Source organism: Phoca vitulina, unplaced genomic scaffold (assembly GCF_004348235.1).
Source record: "Phoca vitulina isolate PV1807 unplaced genomic scaffold, GSC_HSeal_1.0 scaffold7, whole genome shotgun sequence".
Classification (NCBI taxonomy): Eukaryota; Metazoa; Chordata; class Mammalia; order Carnivora; family Phocidae; genus Phoca; species Phoca vitulina.
In genome coordinates this window covers 28083912-28107673 of record NW_022589710.1, presented here as the reverse complement: position 1 = coordinate 28107673, position 23762 = coordinate 28083912, and the positions used below count along the sequence as shown (strand labels likewise).

General features: G+C 42.5%; 1 protein-coding gene across 4 annotated transcripts in view; it reads right to left on the bottom strand.

The window, feature by feature from the left end:
* Positions 1-23762, bottom strand: part of SAMD4A (sterile alpha motif domain containing 4A) — a 205177-nt gene that overhangs the window by 132066 nt on the left and 49349 nt on the right. Inside the window, exon 1 of one of the 4 annotated variants that reach the window (XM_032405154.1) lies at positions 8917-9030. The exons of the other annotated variants lie outside the window; for them this stretch is intronic. The gene's annotated coding sequence lies outside the window, so the exon portion shown is untranslated. Of the gene's footprint in view, positions 1-8916; positions 9031-23762 lie in introns of those variants that run through there. 4 annotated transcript variants of the gene reach the window in all.

The window sequence follows — 23762 nt, the reverse complement described above, 5'->3', positions numbered from 1 at the left end:
GAGACCGTGTCAATACTGACAGCATGGAAATCTCAGATAAGATATCTGCATGATGACATACATCATGGTCATCATTCCGAAGAGACCGTTTTCACAATCTCTTTGCGGGTAGTGCCTATTGACTAAGAAGTTTTTTGTTTTTTTTTTTTTAAAGATTTTATTTATTTATTTGACAGAGAGAGAGACAGCGAGAGCAGGAACACAAGCAGGGGGAGTGGGAGAGGGAGAAGCAGGATTCCCGCTGAGCAGGGAGCCTGACGCGGGGCTCGATCCCAGGACCCTGGGATCATGACCTGAGCCGAAGGCAGACGCTTAATAACTGAGCCACCCAGGCGCCCAGAAGTTTTTTTTTTAAAGAGAATTAACTCTTTAATATGTTTCGATTCCAACACACCAGCCACGAGGGGCAAGGCACTCCCTCATCCTTAGACAGCAAAAGCTTGCTTCCCATGAAGAAGATCTGTCAAGTGACAAGTGAGCTTGCCCAACAAAAGAGAAGTAGAGAACTTAGTCATTTTACCTTATGACTCCCGTAATGTTGAACTCCTTAAGGGCCATGAAGTGTGTCTGTAAATTATCATTCAGTTAGTGCCCACTTCATCCCCTCTTTACTTTGAGCATCAGAATAAAAGGTATTTCAACAAGCAGCAAGTGGACAGACACCCTCACCATGAGTCCTTTCTGGAAGTGACTTAAGGAGCTCCAAACCCCTGGTATTCCCAGTCAAGTGAAATAAGTCACTATAATAGGCCTTGAGGAATTCTAAACCAACAGAAAGGCCAAAAAGTTAAGGATCATCTGAGCTCATCCTATCACTCTCAGGGTTATTCTTATTTATAGTTCCTTCCTTTCACCCGGGCCTCTAGACCATGAAACAAAAGTAGTGAAGCAAATGTGTGGCGAGGAGCACTGCAGACAAGGCAAGATTTCTGTGCATATCCACAAAGTGCGGCGCTCGGTTTTCTGCAGACAAGCAATCCGTCAATCTCGTTTTTTAACTCTGACCTTCCATGACCTCAGTTGGGAGATCCTAAGAGAGATGAAAGAAAAGAACCAAAAGGTCAAGCAAGTAAAAAACACTGAAAGAATGCTCAGGGCAAGCATATGATACGGGGCACGCCTCTGCCCTGGGAGTGTGGTGGGGGAAAAATGGATTATTTATAGGGGAAGGGAAACAAGATGACAAAATAAGCTCTTGACAAAGAGGACAGAAGCTTATGTTCGGAAATCTTGGGAAGCGGGGGAGGAAAAGACACTGGAGTCACTTGCACTGTCACAGGGCAAACGTGGTCTAGCCGTGACTTTGGCAGATTTGGGCTTCTAGCAGGGAGGAACCAGCTGAGGGCTGGAGAAACTGGTGTTTTTGGAGAAAGAGAAACAGCTGCTTGAGCACGAGTGTCGGAAGGAAGTCCTCTTCCCTACTGCCAACCCACAAGACATAAGTATAATCCAGTCGCAGGAGCTACTATAATGAGACAAAGGGGGACAAGACTGAGTCACTGCCGGTTAGTGCCCCCAGACCTCTGACGAGGGGACCTTGCCAACAAACGCACGAAGGGAAAAAGTACGAGCCAATAACATGGGGATCCCTGCCTAGAAACAGGACGCATGGAAGGAATTCTAATTTTATCTCTTCAAGCAACCATTAATTACACAGGTTCAGAAACAGGATGGACTGGTGAATCAATATGTAGTGTAAAGATTTATCTATAAACAATATGTAAACCCTCTATTCCAAGTCTTGGATCTGATAAAAGTTGGGAGTCTGATTGACTTAATTTACTTGCATTTGCTTCTCTTCTGTCGACTTTGTCAGGTGAGAATCAGTGGAGGAGGAGGTAAGTGGTAAGTAGAAAGACAAGACACTTCTCTCTGGAATAACCATTGCCTAAGTAAGAGTTCTCAATAACCCCTTCCACTGCCCTATTGGTACATTATAAGTCCGTAACTATAATAGAAAATCTTGCTTTTTTAAATGGCAGACATTCTCACGGTTAAAAGCCTAAATAGACGAGAGACAAGAATAAACTAGAATACTGAATATTTCAACACTTGGCCATTTTAATGGGGAAAATATGAAGTACACATTTCCATGTAAATGGAAATCCTACATTTATAAAAGCAGGCAAGATGATTACGTGTGACAAATACTTATAGGCAAATGAGAAAAACTAGAAAAAAATGCCCTCTTCTAAAATAAACTACTCTTTTTTCAGCACACAATTCTCCTAAATTCTGACATTTATGCTTGCTTGAAAAAACAATTTAAGTCAACACTTCCCACTCTGTTATTCAACCCCGAGGCATAAAAATTTGATTAAATAGCCTAAAAATGCCTTCGTGCACAAGGAGCAGGCAACAACTGACTTACACCACGACAAAGTCATGCTGTAGCTTGGCTTCTGCCCAGGTGCTCTGTTGGAAGCCTCCTAAATCCATCATTGACTCTTGCTTTCCCTACCTTCTCCCTTCCTTGAGAACATACCAAAGCCTCCCAGTGTGGGCTTTCTCCCAGTTATTGCCACCAGTTATTGCCCACACTACACCAGTCTCTTCAAAACACACCTGGTCTGTTTCAACAACACCATAACCAGAACGGCATGTTCCTTCCCTGGGTCAGCACCTTCATTCCAAAACAGGATCCTGTAACTTCCCTTTTCCTAAAATCTTTGTCCCACTCTTGAATACTCTTGTCCCTCAGCTTCTCTTTCTCTTCTGGCTCCTTCCTTCCCCCAAAGACCTTAACAAATCAGAATTCATCAAATCAGGAGACAGCTCCAAGATCACATGTTCAACTGCCTCCTTGACAGCCCCACTAGGATGTCTAATAGGCATCTCTAGCTTAATATGTCCAAAAATTCTTGATTTTGGTTATAAACCTGGTACTTCTTCAGAGTTCCCCATCACAACAAAGAACACACTCAACTGCTTAGGGCAAAATCTGAGACTCACCCCTGACTCCTCTCTCTCTCTCATTCTCTCTCTCTCTCTCTCTCTCTCTCACCAAACGTCTTATCCAACAACAAATTCTATTGACTCTGCTTTGAAAATTTATCTCTGGAATCCAACCACTTGTCTCCATATCCACCACTACTATGCTGGTTTAAGCCATCAGTATCCCTCGCTTGGAATACTGTAGAAACCTAACTGAGCTCCCAGCTTCCACACCTACTCTGTTACTAAAGTCTGTTCTCTGGACCCCATTCAGAGTGGTCATTTACAAAGTCCAATAAAACTCATTCTCCTTCTCAAGCTTTCCAAAGGCCTCCCATCATACTTAGAATACAGTCCGAAGTTATATAAGGCCCGGATAGCCCCCGGTAGCCCCGTGACCTACAAGGCTACATCTCCAACTTTATTTCTGAGCACACTTTGCCGTGCTCTCCTGACTCCACTCACACTGACTTTCCCACTGTTTTTTAAAACACATAATTGTGAATATTATCTGCGTGCATGGATTACATATTATCTCTATGCATATGTTAAATCTATTTATCCACCTACACCTGCTTCTCTGATACAGCCTCAGGATACACACTCTGTCTATAAGGCATCACAAGCTCCATGTTCCTATGCCAACACAAATTCAACATTGCAAAAAGAAGCTGTTTTCCTATCACCAGGCTGGAAACCTTGAAGCAGCTACCAACCTCCAACCTCCACTGTACTGCCACCCACGATCAGTCAGGTGCCAAACCCTGCCACGTCCCCTACCACGGACACCTCAGTTTGCCCCTTTCTTCTTCCTCCCTGTGTTTAGAGTCCTGTGTCTGACCTGATCATCTCATGTCTGACATCCTACACCTCCACTTGTCTCTTAGCTTCCTCATACTGCTGTACAAGGGTCCTTCCAGAGGGCTGACAAGGACTTCTTTCTACACCCAAGTTCAAGTCCACACATGTCAGCCTCCATCTCTGCCGCCCACCACTTAAGCTTTCTATTGCCTTCTACTGTTCCTATACTGTCCAATAACGATAGTCACTAGCCACACATAGCTATTTACACTACAATGAACTAAAATTTAATACAACCAAAAATTCAGTTCCTCAGCTGCACTAGTCACATTTCAAGTGCTGAAGGGCCACATGTGGCTGGAGGGGACCCTGCTGGACATTTCCATCATCACAGATAGTTCTACTGGGCAGTGCTGGAACCTATCCTCTCTGGAAAATTTACTCAACTCCCAAAACAAACCCTTCTCCGTAAATAAATCCCATAACCAATGAGCCCTTTCAACCTATTTTTACCAAGACCTCATGCTTCAACATTAAGGAGGTCCTGAAATATTCTTCCCTGAGATCCACCCTCATTTTAAGGGAAGGGTAAATGCCATACCCTTCGCCCTAACGCACATAAACATGACCTTCATAAAATTTCTCTTCTGTGCAGAGTAAATATTTGCATATTACTATTCAATTTTTTTTTTCAGTGCTTTATCAGCTGTGATGTCTTCACTACCTGCTCCACAGGGTTGACTATTTTAGACTGAATGCTCTTGCAGGCAAAACCAGTATTTAATGATGCCAAGTACAGAAAGCTCTTCAAAAAGTGTGTTTTAATAAGGGTGATAGCATAGTGGGAAAACACCTATGCTTTGGAATTACGCTGCTCTGAGTTCCTGTACTGCCCCTTACTAGCCACTTGGATCTTGGGCAAGTTACTTAATCCTCATTCTCACTTTAAGCATCATAAAACAGAGAACATGGTAACTCTCTTCCTCATGGGGTTGTTGTGATAATTACATGGGATCGGACCCATAAATCTCTTAGCAATCATTGATATGTGATGATCACTCATTAATGTCAGCTGATGATATCAATGATTTTAGCTAGTCGTACACAAAATAAATTTAAATAATACTGGAAGGGGTTAAAAGCATGATGAAAAAGAAATCACGAATGCAACTGCTCATCTTACAGAGTCAAGTGAATGTCTTCAGATACAATGTGATGGATATTACTTAAATATCAAATGGTGGAAAATATGTATCAAAGTAACATAAATTTGAGCATTTCTATTCTGCTTCTTGTATAAAAGCTGCATAGAGTTTCCAGTTCTTTGGAAAATTTGTTTCAGGAACAGTGGAACCTTGCTTGGCAAGTTGAACAACTTTCCATTAGTTAAATGCAAGAAGGATGATTTCATTTTAAAAGTGAAATGTGGAAAGTGGTTAAATGGCAGGCTATAACTAATCATACTAGTCTTTTATAAAATCTGAAAAACAAAGCAATAATAGAGAGAAGAAAGACCCATAATTCAAAGCACATGTGAACATCATTTTGTATTGATTGCTTCAAAGTCCATCATGCCAGTGAACAACTAAAATGAATATACATATTCCACACATTTGGAGCATGAGATATCTCCCCCTACGTTCAGTAGCTGAAATTCAGAGAGGGCTGTGTATACTCAGGAGCCAAAGCCAGTATAGGAATTCTGCCCAACCCATCATCCATTCTTCTTGTGCTATGGCTTCTGAAGGTAATAAGCCAGTGTGGTTCTCAACGTATGTGCCTCGGACCAATAGCAGCAGGATCACCTGGGAACTTGCAAATTCATGGGCCTCACCCTGGACCTACTGCATCAGAAAAACTCCGGCGGTGGGGCCCAGCCGTGTATGTTTGGAGAAGCCCTCCAGGTGTTCCTAGTGCCAGAGCCTGGGAAGCACACCGGGGCTGCACGTGGGCCCTCTACTGGGGGCAGGTCCAGCAGAGAGGCCATTAGGCCTTTTCTTAGACAGACAGTATTGAAAATATCTTCAACTGGCTCTCATTTGTTTGGACACATGATATGGATTCAGCTTCCCTCACTAAGGTATGATCCCCTGATGTGAAAATTAATGGAATCATTAACAATGCCAAGCAGAGCCCAGGAAGAAAGAATCCCCACGGCTCTACAGCACCAACAAGCCTCCACAACACCACACGTTTTGTCTATCACATTTAGAATGGAGTCAAAATTACATGGCCACAAACCATACAGCTTTATAAGAAGAGTTACTGACCTACAACAAGACACTGAGGAAAAACAGAAAGGATGGCGTACTGCGGCTAATTTCCCCTTACGCTTGTTTATTTTTAAATTCGTTTGGGGAAACAAGAGTCACATAATTATATAACAAAATCCCACCAACTATATGGAAAACAAACAAAAAGGAAAGATACTAGATGCCCTCTTCAGAGGTTTTTCAAAACATAACACTTCCTAACAGTCTAAACTCATTTGGAGGGGAAATGGAGAAATATGCTCAACCTCAAATTTTCATCATATGAAAGTACTTTTAAGTAAGATTCGCCTTCAATGACTTTTGTTGTCATTTTTTAAAAGGATCTAAGACAAAACAGAAGCTTATTTTAATACTTTGATGCTTCCATAATGTTGACAGTTATATTTTCACAATTCAAATGTGTTCTCCAGCACAGTGCCTTATTCATTTTTCAGTGGAAGGGAATAAAATTCAACATGCATTAATTTAAAGTCTTGTGCTTTTTTAAAGATTTTATTTATTTATTCAAGAGAGAGAGAGAGTGTGTGTGTGTGTGTGAGAGAGAGAGAGAGAGTGTGTGTGTGTACATGAGCAGGGGGAAGGGGCAGAGGGCGAGGGAAAGAATCCCAAGCAGACTCTGCACCAAATGCCTAGCCTGAGACAGGGCTGGATCCCAGGACAGGACCTGAGCCGAAATCAAGAGTCGAGTATTCAACCCACTGCGCCACCCAGGCGCCCCTAAAGTCTTGTGCTTTTTTAAAAACAGGTTTTGTTTGAAGATTTTTTTTGTAAGGTACCTATAGTCATACATTGTTTTTGCAAATAAGATAATTTAAAGAAACTAGCAGATTCTTTCACAAATTTATATCACGGCCATATTGCATAGTTGTATATGAATAGCCAATTTCTGAAAGGAGAAAACCTAACAGTAGTAATGTCTGGGCAGTGGGACTGGGGTTGAGGGACAGAGAAATAAGACCTTCACTTTTTCACTCTAAATTCTTGAGCCCTATTCAAACTTATTTTTGTACATATTTTGTATAATTCTTCTAACTGCACTAGGTAGAAATAAAATGAGTGAACTTGAAAGTAATAAATCCAGGTTGCTGGACCATTAACCTTTGGCATCCATTTCATTGACCGCCACCTGATAGTTTTAGGAAGCAGTTTCCGCTAACTTTTCCTACTTTGGGGTGCACTATCTCCAGATGAGAGTAGGCTCTCATCTGGTACAACTCAGTCACACTGCCAATGAAGAAACCAAGGCCCAGAGAGGTTAAAGTTGGCCCACGTCATCAGACTTACTGATACCGGAGCAAGGCTCATCCTCAGCTCTTGGCCTTCTTGGTTTATGCTCGATTTCTCTCTCTTTTTTTTTAATCCTATCATGTTGCCCATCACATATTCTATATGCCACTCACGCATTAATCTAAGACCTGAATCATCATCATGAAGGTACTACAGTGTTACACGGACATGACTCCATTAGAACTAAAGCTGGACACCGTAACCGAACCCTGCAACTAGCGATGGTCCAGGCGGAGGGCCTACACAGTAGCAGAGGGATGGGAAGGCTGAAGATCAGGAGCTCAGCAGTTTTCTTCCTGAATGTGACTCCTCCACTTAATAATTGTGAGACTTCTTGCATGCAACCTCTTTATGCCTTGTTTTTCTCATTGGCAATGTTGCAATTAGAAAGAATACCTAGCTACTTAATACAACTGTAACTTGATTAAATGACATAATTGATGTCAAGTTTGTAGCCAAATGTCTGGTACATAGTAAGTGCTCAATAAAAGTGAGCCAACATCAATTAAAATTTAAGTTAATAAACTAGGCACAATTTAGAACCTTTCACACTGACTCTGCCCATTTTTTAACCTATTACAAACATAGTATCCACCCTAAAATTTGATTGTAAGTGCTCGTCTTTGTGAAGATTTGCATTTACCCCAAGTTAGTAACCTAAGAAAGACACACCTCCTTGTTCCATTCTCCCCAGCAGTCAGGGCTGAGTAGCTCAGATTTAATGAATGCGTGTGAAAACACTGTGGAATGGCGAAGTCTCCTAAACAAAAGATAGACTTTGTGTTTAGCTTACCCTGAATCATGGCTGGGAGTCAAGGTTTGTTCTCAACTCTCCCGATCCCCCAAATGACTCTGATTGTTTCTCCAGCTAGCTGCCAAAATGAGAACTTGCTCTAACAGGTCCCTCCTGGGCCGGCCCGCCTTTCCAGCCCAGTGTGAAGCCCCGGGCCTGCCCCTCTATTAAAGCCCCCTCTTTTCTCCTTTCCACTGGTGGAGTGACTGCTCTTCTCTAAGCCAAATGTAGGGCGGAAAAAACAACAACAACAACAACAAAAAACCTGTGAGTAATTTCTTTTCAAATCTGGAGAAGGTAGTTTTCCACTATTCTCTTCAGCAAAGAAGAAGTAAGTCAAATCCCTGTGACCTCTTTAACAAAAACATTCTTTGAAGGCACAACAGAATAAGCAATAACTGACAATTTAAACATACCTGGAATACTTTGCCACACATATTTCTTGAGTGTCTTATAACGGCACAAAACTTCAAACAGCATACCAACCCCTGCCTACTCGCTTAAATGGAAGTTAAACTATCTAAATCCATTGTCAAGGCATTTCAAGGATATTTTAAAATGTTTGCTGGGAACAGTAAGTACAACCTACTGAGAGCTCATGCTATAAACCTCTGGGCCCAGAGGACTTCCTAGCTCAAGGCTCGTGCATCCATAAAAGGGCGGGCATTTGCCAACGTCTGTTTTGGTGACAAACTCAAAAAGAACAGCTTTGGATTTTGAAACCAAACAATCAAGGGTGTGAGGCAGGCACGCGCAGTGACCAACAACTGAGTTGAGGAGGTTCACAGTCAATTCATTTGCATGGAGTCAGACCAACAATGAGCTTACTCAGTGACTTTCACAATCAGGGCAAACAATTCCGAAGGGTGCATTCCTTTTTCCTCTTTCCTATAGTTCTTTTTCAAAATCAGATCTGTTGAAGAGGAGCAGAAGGAAAGTGAGTAGAGCAGGGGATGGAATTTTTGTTTGTTTTTAATTGAGATTTAATAGACATATAACATTTTATTAGTTTTAGGTGTACAGCATAATGATTCAATATTTGTATATATTGTGAAATGATCACCACAATAAGTTTAGTCAACATCCATCACCACACATAGTTACAAATTTTATTTTTTGTTCTGAGAACTTTTCAGATCTACTCTGCTAGGACTGTTAACTGAGTCTCCACACTGTACATTTCATCCCCATTAAGTCCATGTTAAATATATATTGATCTTATAACTGGAAGGGTATACCTTTTGACCACCTTCACCCATTTCACCAACTCCTCCCACCCCCTGCCTCTAGTAACCAGAAATCTGATCTCTTTCTCTATGAGTTTGGTCATAGTTTGTTTGTTTTTAGATCCTACACATAGATAAGATCATACATTATTTATCTTTCTCTGTCTGACTTATTTCACTTAGCCTAATGCCCTCAAGGTCCATCCATGTTGTTGCAAATGGCAAGATTTCCTTCTTTTTTATGGCTGAGTAATATTCTGCTCTACATAGATCACATTTTACATAAGGGATGGGGTTCATGGAACAGGGTTCTAACTCTCCTGCTCCTGCCTATTGTCGTAATGATCTTTACACCAAGCTCCTTGCTTATCCAGTGCTTTATTCTTACTGAACATCTGCCTTCCTATACAGATATTAGAGGAACTAAAGATGTGGTTGAATCAGTAAATCACATTGGGACCTTTGAGGAAAGGGTTATTTTCCCATATAGTCCAGGACTTTCCAGCCACATGTTGGGCTCACGGCTGGGCTCCCCATCATTCAGAGGCTTTGGTGGGCCAGTGACTCCGTCTAATGCATCTCCTTATATTAATTAATGCTCACAGACTTACGATACCATGTTCAGAAATGCAGGATTTGTGGGTTCAGTTCAAGTAACTCGCTTCACCTTGATTCAGAATGCTTTTCTCTTCATCTGGCCCTCTGACCCTTCCCTTTCTTCTCCCTCCTCCCCTGCCTCCCATCCAGGAACCAGGAAGTTGGATCATCCATTCAACAGGACCTCTCATACCTGTTATTCCAGTGACTGACACAGCACCAGACACATAGCTAGTATTGAGTGAATGTCTGCTGAATGAGCAAAGATTTGCCCGGATTTGGGGTCACAGTCAGCACCAGATGGGTTCAAAAAGGATTCTTCTACAGATAGTCAATGCCTGGCCGATTTGAGGATCAGGTCAGGTTTTCCACACCAGCCCTTGTTTTTATGTTGCTTCTACCCACTTCCAATTCCCCAGGTGTACCTGGTGTCCTCCTCGCTGAATGGAGGCCCTTGTGTTGTACTCCCCGAGCACGACTTTTCCAGCCTAGGCAAAGCTTCGTCCATATTATCATGATCTTAGTCTTCTGCCCTCAATGAGATGTCAGGAAAGAAACCTAGTAAATAAGTTCAAGCCATAGTACTGGGAGAAGATGAGATAAATCCAATGTAGAGAGAGACTTAGAACTCATATCTACCTTCCAAGAACTTAGAATGTAATGACTTCTTGATAAAAGCCCAGGTAGAAAATTAAATGTCATTGCTCCTCTACACACACACACAAAGAGGCTCCACATAGAAACTACGCTGGACTTGGAGTCAGAAGGGGGTTTGAAGCTTGGGTCTGCCTCCTACTGGCTGGTTATCTTAAGCAAAACATGTACTCTCTCTGATCTGAAATGTTATCACATGTACAATGGAGAGCATGATGTCCCCATCTCATAGTGCTGTTACTTAGATTAAATGCAGTGACATTTATAATGCAGCTTTGTCAAATGTAATGTAGAGAAATGAGCGAGTATAGTGAAACAACAGTGCAGAAAAGAAGGACAAGAAGAGGGGTGCCTGGGTGGCTCAGTCGTTAAGCATCTGCCTTCGGCTCAGGTCATGATCCCAGGGTCCTGGGATCAAGCCCCGCATTGGGCTCCCTGCTCGGTCGGGAGCCTGCTTCTCCCTCTCCCACTCCCCCTGCTTGTGTTCCTGCTTTCGCTCTCTCTCTCTGTCAAATAAATAAAATCTTTAAAAAAAAAAAAAGGACAAGAAGACTATTCCTCGAAAATCCAGAATAGAACAGAGAATACAAAATTGGCACCATATGAAATGCATTTCAGAGGAGACTTGGGTTGTGATTTGTAGGGTCTAACACATAATCATAATACCAAAATTACAAGTGCTCCCTGGTGGTAGACCCAGTGCCTTCCCACAGATGGTGGTGATGAAGGAGATGATAATGTCTTTACTAAGCAATGATCATATACATGGCACTATTCTGAGCACTTCTTATGTTTTATCTGGCTCAACTGGACAATAACCCAATGATGGGGTAAGTAATATTATTATCCCCATTTCACAGATGAGAAAATGAACTAAAGCCCAGAGAGCTTAATTCATGATTAAGTGCAATTCTCCCTGAGCACATACTTTTCTTTTCAGTAGACTGTTGAGAGAGAGGATAAAAACATCAGGAAGTGAGGGGTGCCTGGGTGGCGCGGTTGGTTAAGCTTCCGACTCTTGGTTTTGGCTCAGGTCATGATCTCACGGTCGTGGGATCAAGCCTCGCTTCCAGGCTCCACACTTAGTGCAGAGTCTGGTTGAGTTTCTCTCTCCCTCTCCATCTGCCCCTCCTGCTAGTGCTCTCTCTCTCTCTCTCTCAAATAAATAAATAAATCTTTTAAAAAAATCAGCAGGTGAAAGTCAAGCTTTTATTCAGCAGGATTGAAAGGGCGAAGCAAAGAGAGAAGTTCAAGATCAGGAGTGGGATGAGGTTATAGACGTTGAGAAGAAACCTGCAAGAATCCTACTGGGAAGGACCAAAAGGACATTCTTCCTAACGGAAGACAAAATGTAGTCTGTGTGTAAGGCGAAGGCCAGTAGGAAGCAAGGAGAATGTAATTGTTGGGAAATCAACAGAGATCATACCATGGCATTTCCCCCACAGCCTGCCCAGTGTACCAGGCACACTAATCAGCAACGTTCTCATTCTTGGAGGCAGGATATGCTGCTGTGACAGTCGAGGGCTGGGGTGAGAGCACACTGATGAAGCTGCCACCACCCCAAAAGCCTCGTGCCACCTCTGAGCATTCAGCGCCATTCCTGTGAGCAATGACAGGAGGAAACAGCTAAAGGTAGCTGTCACCACCAGACTGCTAATGAAAACCAGAAAGTCTGCAAACAAAACTGCCAACTTCTTCACAATTAAACGACCACCCAGAATAGAATCAATTCGGAAAAGGGGCCCCTTCCACTGGGAACAGGTTTCCTCAATGGTGAGTCCCCAAACAGACTTGTCTCGGAGGACCATCTACCAAAATGAGATACATACATCCTGACACTGTCTTTGCCGTTCCATATTCTTCTTCTTCTAAATCAATAAATAACTGAATCTGTGTCAATTGGGACTTCTTACGTCCCAAACACAGATAAGAGATTTCAGAGATCTTTATGGCCATGAGAAAGAATTTATAAAACCAGAGTAAAACATGGAAACCCATGGCACGAAAGCTGCCAGGTCCTATTATGAGAAAGAGGGATGGAGACAGAGAGCGGCGGGGAGGGGGGCAAGAGAGAGAAGGAAAGAGAACATTCCTGAGGGAAAAAAAAAGGTAGTAGTCCTGTACTGCGTTTTATTTGATTGAGGGGAAGGCCAACACAAGTCACTCTCTTCCTTGATTGGCTCAGGGTAACAGGTTTTGCATATGATGATTTAAAGGCACGTGGGAAACAAAATATGCAGGTTTTTTTTTTTATCAAACACAAATATTTTGCTTTAATTAGCCAATGCATGCTGACTTTTTTGCCAAACGTATTCTGTTAAAAATAAACAGAACTGCAAGGATTTGGTATTTTAAAAGGGAGTAGTTTGTCAATAGCAGAATGCTAGACCTCTTTATAACCTCATCAGTGACCCAGATGTATTAGAACTAGAACCTGGTAGCAAGTAATTGTGTGTGTGTGTGTGTGTGTGTGTGTGTGTTAATACCAATTTGACATTTAAAACATCTAATCAAGGTAGGCAAGCAGCAGGAACCACTGGCATACTGAGGAAATGGAAGCAGTGTGATATAAACTGACTTGTTTGGAATCCCAAAGCAAAGGAGAAATAACCTAAAAACCCCAGGGTTGAACGAGGGACGCAGGTCTACATAGAAATGCGGAGAGAGTCTGAGTGTGAGGACCCCCCTCAAGGGAAGGAAGAGAACCACCAACCCCACCCTATCAGGCCACAATGGCTGCCACTGCTTCTTGTGGCCCAGCTGGTGGCGGCTGGGAGGAATGGCCCCCACTGGAGAGGCTGGCTACCCCCTACTGCCTCTACATCCCCTCGTCCCCAACCCTGATGCCTCAGTTGAGACAGAAGGTAGGGTGAGGTGAAGGCAAGATGTTTTAGGTAAGGGCGCAGACACGCTTGACAAGCAAAGATGCTGAGAGATTCCACAGAGGCTCAACCACCCTGTTTCTTTTCTTACGTCTTCAAGGCTGCAGGGCAGGCTGGAGATCACAGTGAAAACAGTGTCAAGAGCAGCCGCCTTGGCTCCGTGCTCCCAAGCATCCAGCATGGCGCGAAGAACTTTACAGCCGATATTTTGTTTAACTCTCACAATAACTGTAATGCAGGTTATTTCCCCCATAATAGAGGTGAAGAAACAGAAGCTTAGAGTCAAGTATTTTGCTGGAGTCAACAAGTACCAAGTGGCATGGCCCACGGATCTGTTAAGCCGTGTCCCCTCCCCCCAGCATGCCAACCTTACTCTGGCATCTAGAGAGACAAATGGGATTCTGAGCCCCACGGTTAATAAGCCTAAACTTGGTCAGATTTTAAAAAATAAGACATGCCAAAAGGCAAAGTCAATCCTGTTTCATTTAGGGAGGAACGTTTCTTCAACGACAACACTGAAAATAGAACTAGTCACACGTCCACTCTCCTAGAACATGAGTAGACACTGGACCCAGATAATAGAACCAAGTTTTCAATTTCTAGCCTGGCTAGAAGTTATTATGAATAGTTTCCATGATAATAGAAGTCAACTTTGAGATTCTATTATAATTCAGAGTATAATCTATCCTGAAACAATACAAAAAGTGACTGGCTTAATCTCCTTTAAAAAAAAAACAAAAAACCTCTCTTGTTGCTCAAAGAATAGTAACAAACCGTTTTACTTACAGACAAATCTTATAAACTAAGGACTTATAGATGAATATGCTTTTAAATCAAGGAATTTAACAGCCTCTTTGATAATTTATTATAACTTCTCCTTTTTTCCACATTTATTCTCATTAAGACAGAGGATATCTATAATGTTAAAAGTTTATAATATCAATCACTAAATATTCACCCTCAGGATGCCAATATTCTAGAATTCCATTGCCTTGTTTCAAGGTAAAATATTAATGTGTACAGAGATTTGTATAGGATTAGAGAGCCAACGCAGCATGACAAATGGGGCAAATTCCATGCACAACATTATGGGAAACATCAGGTTAGTATGCTCCTAAGACCAGCTGCTCCATGCTAGAGCTCCCTGGTACAGTCACCCATGAATCATGAGGATTCACAGTTGCCCCAAGCCTGTGGCATTCACCAAGTGGCTTGCCTGAGCAAAGACAAGACTTCTTCTGCTCCTGGAGAGTGAAGACTCCCTATGTTGTGCCATAATCTCCCTGTAGCAAAAACAGCCTCAGGGATTTATATCGTTTCCAGGAAGAAAGGATGCATGGATGGTGACCATTTGGCAAAAAGCTATAAACGTTGGGACTGGGTGCAAGAACTGACCTATTCTGATGTTTGAGTCCTTCCTTACATATAAGAATGTGTTAGCAGAGAGCTTATGGAGTCAGCACTGTTTGTTGGTGTATGAAGAATTCTTAATAAAAATTTCAAGAATTCTAGAGATCCCGAGTGGCACATAAAACAAAAGGGAAAGAAATTTCATCTGCGGGGGATCCTAAAAGGCCATTTTAGAACCAAGTGAACATAACCTCACTGAGGGTTCCTGTTCATCCTCCTTGGCTAGTTCCCAAGCTTCTCCCAGCCTCTTAATGCTAAAATGACTCAGTTCTTGGTCCTTGTCTCTCCTCTATCTACCCTCACTCCCTTGGTGATCTCATGCAGTTTCATGCCATGCTGATCGTCTGTAGAGCAAACAACTCCCAAGTCTATATCCCTACCCTTAATCACTCTCTTGAATTCTAGACTTGTATATCCAACTGCTTGTTTAACACTGGACTTGGAACTATAATAAACATCTCAAATTCAACATGTCCCAAATTGAAAGCACTTAACACACACATTAAGTCACTTATTTATAACCACTATATGAGAATGGTGAGATGATTATTCTCATTTTCTAAAGGACAGTGAAGCACAGAGAGGTGAGATGCTTGTCCAGGGTCATACCTCTAGCGAGTGACAGAGCCAAGAGGGCACCATCATCCTTGAGTTCTCTCTCTCCCTGTCTTCCTCCTCCCTGCACCTCTGCTCCCACCCCTCAGTCCTCCATATCCAGTCCATCAGCAAAGCCTGCAGACTCCACTTCCTCCATCTCTCCTTCCACCGCAGGCCCCTGAGATCCATGCTCTCTCTCGCGTGAGTCACTGCAATAGCTCTTCATTAATCTCCCTGCCTCCTTCCACTTGCCCCCAACTGTCTAGTCTCTACCTCACAACCAGAGCCATCTGATAAAACCAACCTTTAGACCCTCTAATAGCTTCCATTCCACTTAGAACACACTCTTTTAAGTTGAGTCAATATGAACTCTGCCTTCCTGTCCAACTCACAGCCAGGCACCCTCCTCTTCATCCACCAGCCTTCAGCCACGGTTGTCTGCTTTCCAGTCCTTGAACACACCAGGGCTATTACTTCTGTCTCGTAGCTTAGCCCCAGCTGTTGTGACCCTAGATCTTACATGGCTGGCTGGCTCATCGTCTGGGACTTATCCTCAATGTCACGTCCACAGAGTGACCCTTCCTTGACCACCCAATATAGAGTAGCCCCTGCCTCCACCCCACCTACCCTCCCTTATACACTGTAGTCAGGATTCTTTAGACGGCCAGTTGGCAATATCCATCAAAACCTAAATGCACATACCTAGCCATTTGACCCAGCAATTCTACTTCTAAGAATTCGTTCTAAATATAAACTTGTACATGTGTGAAATGGTATATGTTACAGGATTATTTATTGCTGTGTTGCCTCTAACAGCAAAATGCTGGCAACACCCTAAATGTCCATCAGTGAGAGCTCCCTAGATAAATGATTACATATAACAACATAAAATAAATGTATTTGGTATCTAACAACCTTATGAGCTAAGTAGTATTATAAGCCCTCTTTGTGAGGAGAAAGCTAAGGAGAGCTTAGGAAACTAACACAAGATGCACAGCTAACAAGTAGTAAAGTGGGGATTCAGACCCCAGGTTCTTAGTCTTTATACTATAATGCTTCCCAGTACATGTTCTCATGGTGAAATACTACGTGGCCATTAAACAGAATAAGGCATTATAAACATACTGATATGGACTGATCTTTAAGACATGTTATTGAGTGAAAAAACTATAGAACAGTGTTTTAACCTCATGGAGTTTTTACTCCTTATTTTAAAGAGGGCAAATATATATGTTTGCATCCATCTGCACAAAGACATGTAAGAAAGAGTAGAACAATATGTAGGAAGCAGTGGCTACTCTAAAAAGGGAAACCAGGTGGCTTAAGGGCAGGGGTGGAAGAAATCTGACATTTCACTGCATACTCTTTTTTGTCTTTTGATTTTGTTGTGTACGCACAGATATATACCCATGGCTTATTCAAAGAACTAAATAATTAAAAACAGATTGCTGAGGTTTTTCCAAAAGAAGAAAAGAGCACACCCAAGTCACTCTTTCTCATAACACCTGTTGTATTTTCTTTATATATCTACTAATAAATGGCTTATTTGTTAATGTGTGTTTATCTTATGACTTCACTAGGGTCATTATCTAAAATTATTTGTTTTTTCTTTGCGGGGAGGGCAGTGGATATTTACTGTACTAAGTATACAAGCTCACTAGACCCCATTAGAATGTAAGGTCCATGTGGGCAGGGGCTGTGTGTGTACAGTTCAGTTCTACAACCCCAACATTTAGCATAGCACCTCATGTTTAGTAGTCATGAATGAATGAATGAATGAATGAACGAATGAATGAAAATTAGTGCCCAAGAGTCTAGGGCTTAGATGATCAGAGTCAAAACAGTAAGAACCTTTTTACCAAAAATGCACAAAAATTTTCAATGCTTTAGATCAACAGTAATTTTTAGTATGAAAAAATAGGATTTGGGTTCAAAGAATCCACGCTATTAACACCTGGAAGTAAAGATTCTAAATAAGCAATACTCACAATGAAAAGTCCTAGTTCCCATGGGACTTTACTTGGGCTCAGATAAGGTCAGAAAATGCTGATAATGAGCAAAAAGTGGTGAGGTTATAAAAGAAAAAAAAATAATTCAAGGCTTAAAAACCAGGAATGATTTAGTAAAGCTATACAGGAATCTACAAAGCTTCGGTCACTGTTTTGGGAATGTAATTTTGGGTTATAAAAATTATTGTTGATTCAGGCAAGGGAAAACTCCCTCTTTGAGGCTGCATAATGCTAAAGAGAACATCTGCCCTAGAAACAACCTCCATGAGCCCAACAGAGAGGCCTTGTCTGGTCATATCTTCAAATACAAAGAAATGAGCTCAATAACAGACCCAAACCACAAAACCTACCAAAAAATGATGATCCTGAGAATGGTCTTCATTTTCAAACTAATTAGCAAGACAGAGAAGGATGCATCATCTATCAGTACGTGTGACAGCTAACTTTATATCAACTTGACTAGACCATGGGGTAACCCGATATTTGGCCCAACATTATTCTGGATGTGTCTGTGAGGCTGTTTCTGGATGTGATTAACATTTAAATTGTAGACCGAGTAGAGCAGACTGCCCTCCCTAATGTGGGTGAGCTTCATCCAAGCAGTTGAAGCCTAACAAGGACAAAAGGCTGACTCTCTCTCCTGAGAAAGGAAGAATTCCTCCTACCTGACTGCTTTAAGCTGGAACATCAGCTTTTTCCTGCCTTTGTACTCAAACTGAAACATAGGCTCTTCTGGTTCTCAGGCCTTTGGACTCAGACTGTAACTAAATCCCTGGCTCCCCTGGGTCTCGAATTTGTTGACTCATCCTACAGATCTTGGGGCTTGTCAACCTCCACATCATGTGAACCAATTCCTCATAATAAGTATAATACATATATTGGTTCTGTCTCTCTGGAGAAGCCTGGCTAATCCATGCTGCTTCCTCTGTTAGAAACGCTGCCAGAGCGAAACAGCTCTTGTCTGGTACTACCTATCATTAGCAGCCCGAGATAGGAATACAGTGTTTCCCCACACATGACCCCTCCCCATGAGAATGCATGAATGCATTCTCAGCCAGTGGCAAGAGAATACCTGAGAATACCTGATAAGGATGGATATCCCCTAATATTTAAAGAACTGTTACAACTCAACAACAAAAAACCAAACAACCTGATTATAAAAAGGGGCAAAGGACCTGAATGGACATTTCTCCAAAGAAGACATACAAGTAGCTAATAAGCACATGAAAAGAGGTTCAGCATCACTAGTCGTTAGGGATATGCAAGCCCAAACCACCATGGGATATCATCTCATATCCATTAAGATGGCTACTATAAAAAATAGCAAGTGTTGGCGAGGATGTAGACATACTGGAACCCTCATAGACTGCTGGTGGGAATGCAAAATTGGTGCAGCTGCTGTGGAGAACAGTATGGCAAGTCCTCAAAAAATTAAAAATAGGATTACCATATGATCTAGCAATTCCACTTCTGGGTATATATCCAAAAGAACTGAAAGCAGGATCTCAACGAGATATTTGTACACCCATCTTTATAGCAGCATTATTTACAATAGCCAAAAGGTAGAAGCCATCCAAGTGTCCCTCAGCAAATGAATGGAGAAACACACCTAATACAGATACATGGTGGAATATTATTCAGCCTCAAAAAGGAAGAACATTCTGACACATGCCACAACATGGCTGAACTTGGGGGATATGGTAAGTGAAATAACCTGTAATGAAAAGACAATATGACTCCACTTCTAGGACGTACCTGGAGTAGTCACATTCCTAGAGAGAGACAGTAGAAGAATAGTTGCCCAGGGCTAAGGGGAGAGAGGAATGGGGAATTTCTGTTTAATGGACGTGGGGTTTCAGTTTTACAAGATGGAAAGAGTTCTGCAGATGGGTGTTGGTGGTGATTGCACAACAGTGGAATGTAGTTAATACCACTGAGCTGTACACTTAAAAGTGGTTAAGTCGGTACATTTTATGCTATATGTATTTTATGATTAAATAAGCTAAAGACTTAGAGATCTCCAAGATACACAAGTAAACTTAAAAATAAAAAGGCTAGGGGCGCCTGGGTGGCTCTGTCAGTTAAGCATCCAACTCTTAGTTTTGGCTCAGGTCATGATCTTGGGGTCCTGAGATCGAGCCCTGCACTGGGCTCCATGCTCAGCGCAGAGTCTACTTGAGATTCTTTCCCTCTGCTCCTCCCCTGCTCTCTCTCTCCCTCTCTGGAATAAAGAAATAAAATCTTAAAAAAAAAAAAAAAGGTCACAGCAAAATGCATATAATACAGGCCCATTATATAACAACTAATATATATGCATAAAGGAGACAAATCGTCCTTAGCAATTAGCAGTATGGTGAGAAGGGGGAGATAAAGTGGAATAGGAAATGTTCATGTGTCACTCTGTATGTCTCTGTCTTGACTGAATCTGGTACAACAAGCACATATTTGTATTCGCTTCCTAGGACAGCTGTAACAAATTGAGTAGCTTAAATGGCAGATATGTATTCTCTCCCTGTTCTGGAGGCCAGAAGTTTGAAATCAAGGTGCCAGCCGGGCCCCGCCCTCTGAGACTCTGGTGGAATCCTTCCTCGCTTCTTCCTAGCTTCTGGTGGTGGCCGTCACTCCTGGCTTGGTGGCCCTTGGCTCACAGCTGCATCCCTCCAGCCTCTGCCTCCGTGGTTATACAATGCTCCCTGTGTGTCTGTCTTCACTGGGTATTTTCCTCTTCTTGTAAGGACACTGGTCATTGGACTAGGGCCCACCTAATGACCTCATCTTCACTCCATTACATCTGCAAAGACCCTATTTCTAAATAAGGTCACACTCAGCCACTGGGGAGTGAGGACTTCAACATTTTTGAGGGGACACAATTCGCCCTGTAACGGTACTCATGTTTAATAACAAGCAGTTACATTTCCTTGGATACTCTACCTACGAGCCCTCAAGGGGTTAAGAAAAGATCCTTTGGAGGCAGTATTACAAGAATGAAGACCCTAGATTCAGATTCACACTACAAAGGTTCAAATCCCAGTCTGCCATTTACAAACCACAGAACTTCGTGTAAGTTCATGAGCTTCTCACTGCCTCAGTTTCCTTGTGTTTCAAATAACAGCAACTAGCTCAAAAGGTTGTTATGAGGATTAAATGTGTTACAAAGTGCTTAGCATGTAGTAAGTGCCCAGTCAACGTGAGCAATTGTTACAGCTATCACCACCTTGAGGGTCCCTAAGCCCCCTCCCCTCCCAGACAGCATTCTGGAGGACAGAGTAGCTTCATGTTTATGGTACCTACTCAAAGCCCTTCTCTGTGGTTCCTTGTCCAGTCTCATGCGTGCCTCTCAGAGCACCAGCAGTTTCATTCGATACAGGGTTATGCTAAATATTGTACTAAATATTCTTCATCCACACAGTCATCCCAAACTACCTTCCTGGGTGCGCCCCAGCTGCAGAGTGGCAGGCAAGCTCCCCACGGCTCACGGGGTCCCTGAGCAGCGGCACCTAAGCCATCAGGGCAAAACACCCATCACTTCATGTGCAGCCTGCGGAGGGACGCAGAGTGGCCTCAGACCTCCCACTTTATGTGATCAGTGCCCTAAATTTGGATTTTGATCTTGGCCTCCCTTGCTGCTAAATCTGTATCCAGTTAATCTTACAGGGTTGTGCGGGAGGAGTCACGTTGCCGCGGCAACCCAACAGCTCCCCGGGCAGAAGGAGAGAAGACATGGAATTTCAGGACGGAGACCACCAAAGGATCCAGAAGCTCTTATTTCTGCCTTTGTTTTGCAGAAATGAATCTTGATATGCTAAAATAAACAGACCTCTCTTCTCTTTTTTACAAGTTTCCAGCCATTGACAAAAATAAAAGCCCGCTTCTACAAGCATTCTATTCACATGTCATTTCCTAACAGGATAGAAACTAAAACTCACACTTCATTCAGCAAGTCAGGAAGTCAGCTGATTTCCTTTAAAACTCCCTCTCTGCATGAAACGAGCAATTGTCCAGTCTGGATTTTATACCTAATATTACTTTTTGACCTACAGTTTACAAATAAACTACCAGAGGGACACAAATAGAACTGGGGCTGTCTCCTGTCCTGGCGGCTTAGAGGAGCCAGAGTGCCGCAGAGAAAGGTGAATGAACCTGCCTTGGTGACCCACAGACCTCGCCTTCCACAGGGACGCCTTGCCCGATCCAGACTGTAGCCGAGCCGCTCACACACGGCAGAGCCGACACCTTCCATCTCCTTGTCTTTGTTTTCCTGCCCACATTCTGGGGGAGCGTCTAAGGAATAGTAAACTAAAAGATGAATCACAGTCAAACAAACATACGAACACAAACCAGGCATTAAGACCGTGTATCAGGTATGCAGGTGCGAAATAATCTGAAACGGACCAACGACAGTTCTGCTAAGACTAGCCCAGGCTAGGATCCGCCAGGGAGCAGCCAGAGTGACTGACAGGCTTCCCCTTTGAAAAACTACTCTGGGTTAAACTTAGCACTGACATCTTAGGGCAGCAGTTGAAGTGTTCTCTAAAGGAAACAAAAAAGAACTCCTCAAATCTGATTCTTTTTGCTTTCCCTCCTTTTCACCTCTTTTTCCAAGATAGTTTTCCTGAGCTCTGGCTAGGACAGAGTTAAGCAGCATTTGTCGAGGGTCAGGCAGTGGAGAGGTAAAAAGGTGGTGCATTAGCTGGGTTATGATTACATAAATTTTCTGAATTTTTAAGGGAACAGAAATTGCTTAGAATCACATAATAAGATTATAGAAATAAACAGACCAGAGAAGTAGGATGTGATCAGGGAAGGCTCTGGGAGCGGGAGTCAGAAGATTCAACTCCTTGGCTTGCCTCTACCTCTTAAACAGCCACACAATCACAGACAAGTTATGTAAACTCCCCGAACCTTGGTACTTTCAACTATGAAATGGGTATAATAATACCTGCCCTGACCTCAATTATTGTGAAAATCAAATGAAGTCATACACATTGGAGGTCTGAGATAAAATATTAAGTCCTGCTTGGTGAATGTATTGCTATTTCTTTTTTAACTTTTTAAAAAAGATTTTATTTATTTATCTGACAGAGAGAGAGTGCACAAGCAGGGGGAGCAGCAGAGGGAGAGAGAGAGAAGCAGGCTTCCCGCTGAGCAGGGAGCCCGATGTGGGGCTCCATCCCAGGACCCTGGGATCACGACCTGAGCCGAAGGCAGACGCTTAACCGACTGAGCCAGCCGGGCGCCCCATATTGCTATTTCTATTAGACTCTAGATTTGTTAGATGTAGGGAATGGCTATTCTCTTGTGTATCCTGCAGTCTCCAAGGACTTCCTTGTATCTGGTCGGAAAAACAAATGCAATTGAAAACAAAAATGTGCTAACCAAATATGCATCTAGGTTTTTAGACCAATTTCCCCTAAAGTAGGTTTAAGGGAGCACTGTTGGACTGGGAAAATCAAAGCGGCCGGCCGTCAGCAAGCCATCAGTACTGCATTCACCATTCACGAGGTGCAGAACACCCTGAGGCAAAGCCGTCCTTCGTCCTAAATGGCAAAGAGGACTTTGGTCCTAAATGGCACCTCCATAATGATATCACTCACCATTGTGCAAGAGATAAGAAGTTTTAGTTCATAAAATTCTAGCTGGTAGCATGCCATGTCAATTAGTTTCTTACTCTATGTTCATAGCATTAACACCAAATTAGAACTAATTACCCTCTCAATTGACAATTTAGAGGCCATTAAAATATAGATTAGCATGAAAGAAATACAGTATCCTGTGGGAAGCGAAATTCTGATGGAAAGCAGATAAACTCTAGTATCTAACTGTTAGTGTGTTAATGACCCTGTATCAGGTGCTAAAATAGGGTGTTAATTAAAGTAGAGCTACTACCTTTCCTGACCTCCTGAAACCTAGGGTCTAAAAGGACAAGATAACTCACACACACACATGCTCATGCCCACACCTCACAGAGGAGCTGCCATCTGGTCTGACACACAGTCAATTCCAAACCTGGGTCAGGCTCGAGACATAGACTTTGCTACACATGCTTCAGAAACAACTAGAAGTTTTTAAGCTGAAGTCACAGAGATATCAAATTGGAGTAGGATAATTGAGAGGTACAGTGTCTGGAGGGATGAGGCAGGGAAGAAAGTGAGGAGAGCAAGGCAAGCGAGACCAGTAGTCATGAGCTGAACATGCCCAATGAACAAGGCTGCACACAGGAATTCAGAACACTTAATTTAAAAAAAATTATTTTATTACAAAGTTCTATTCCTTAGGTACTTCCTGAGTACTTGGTATTT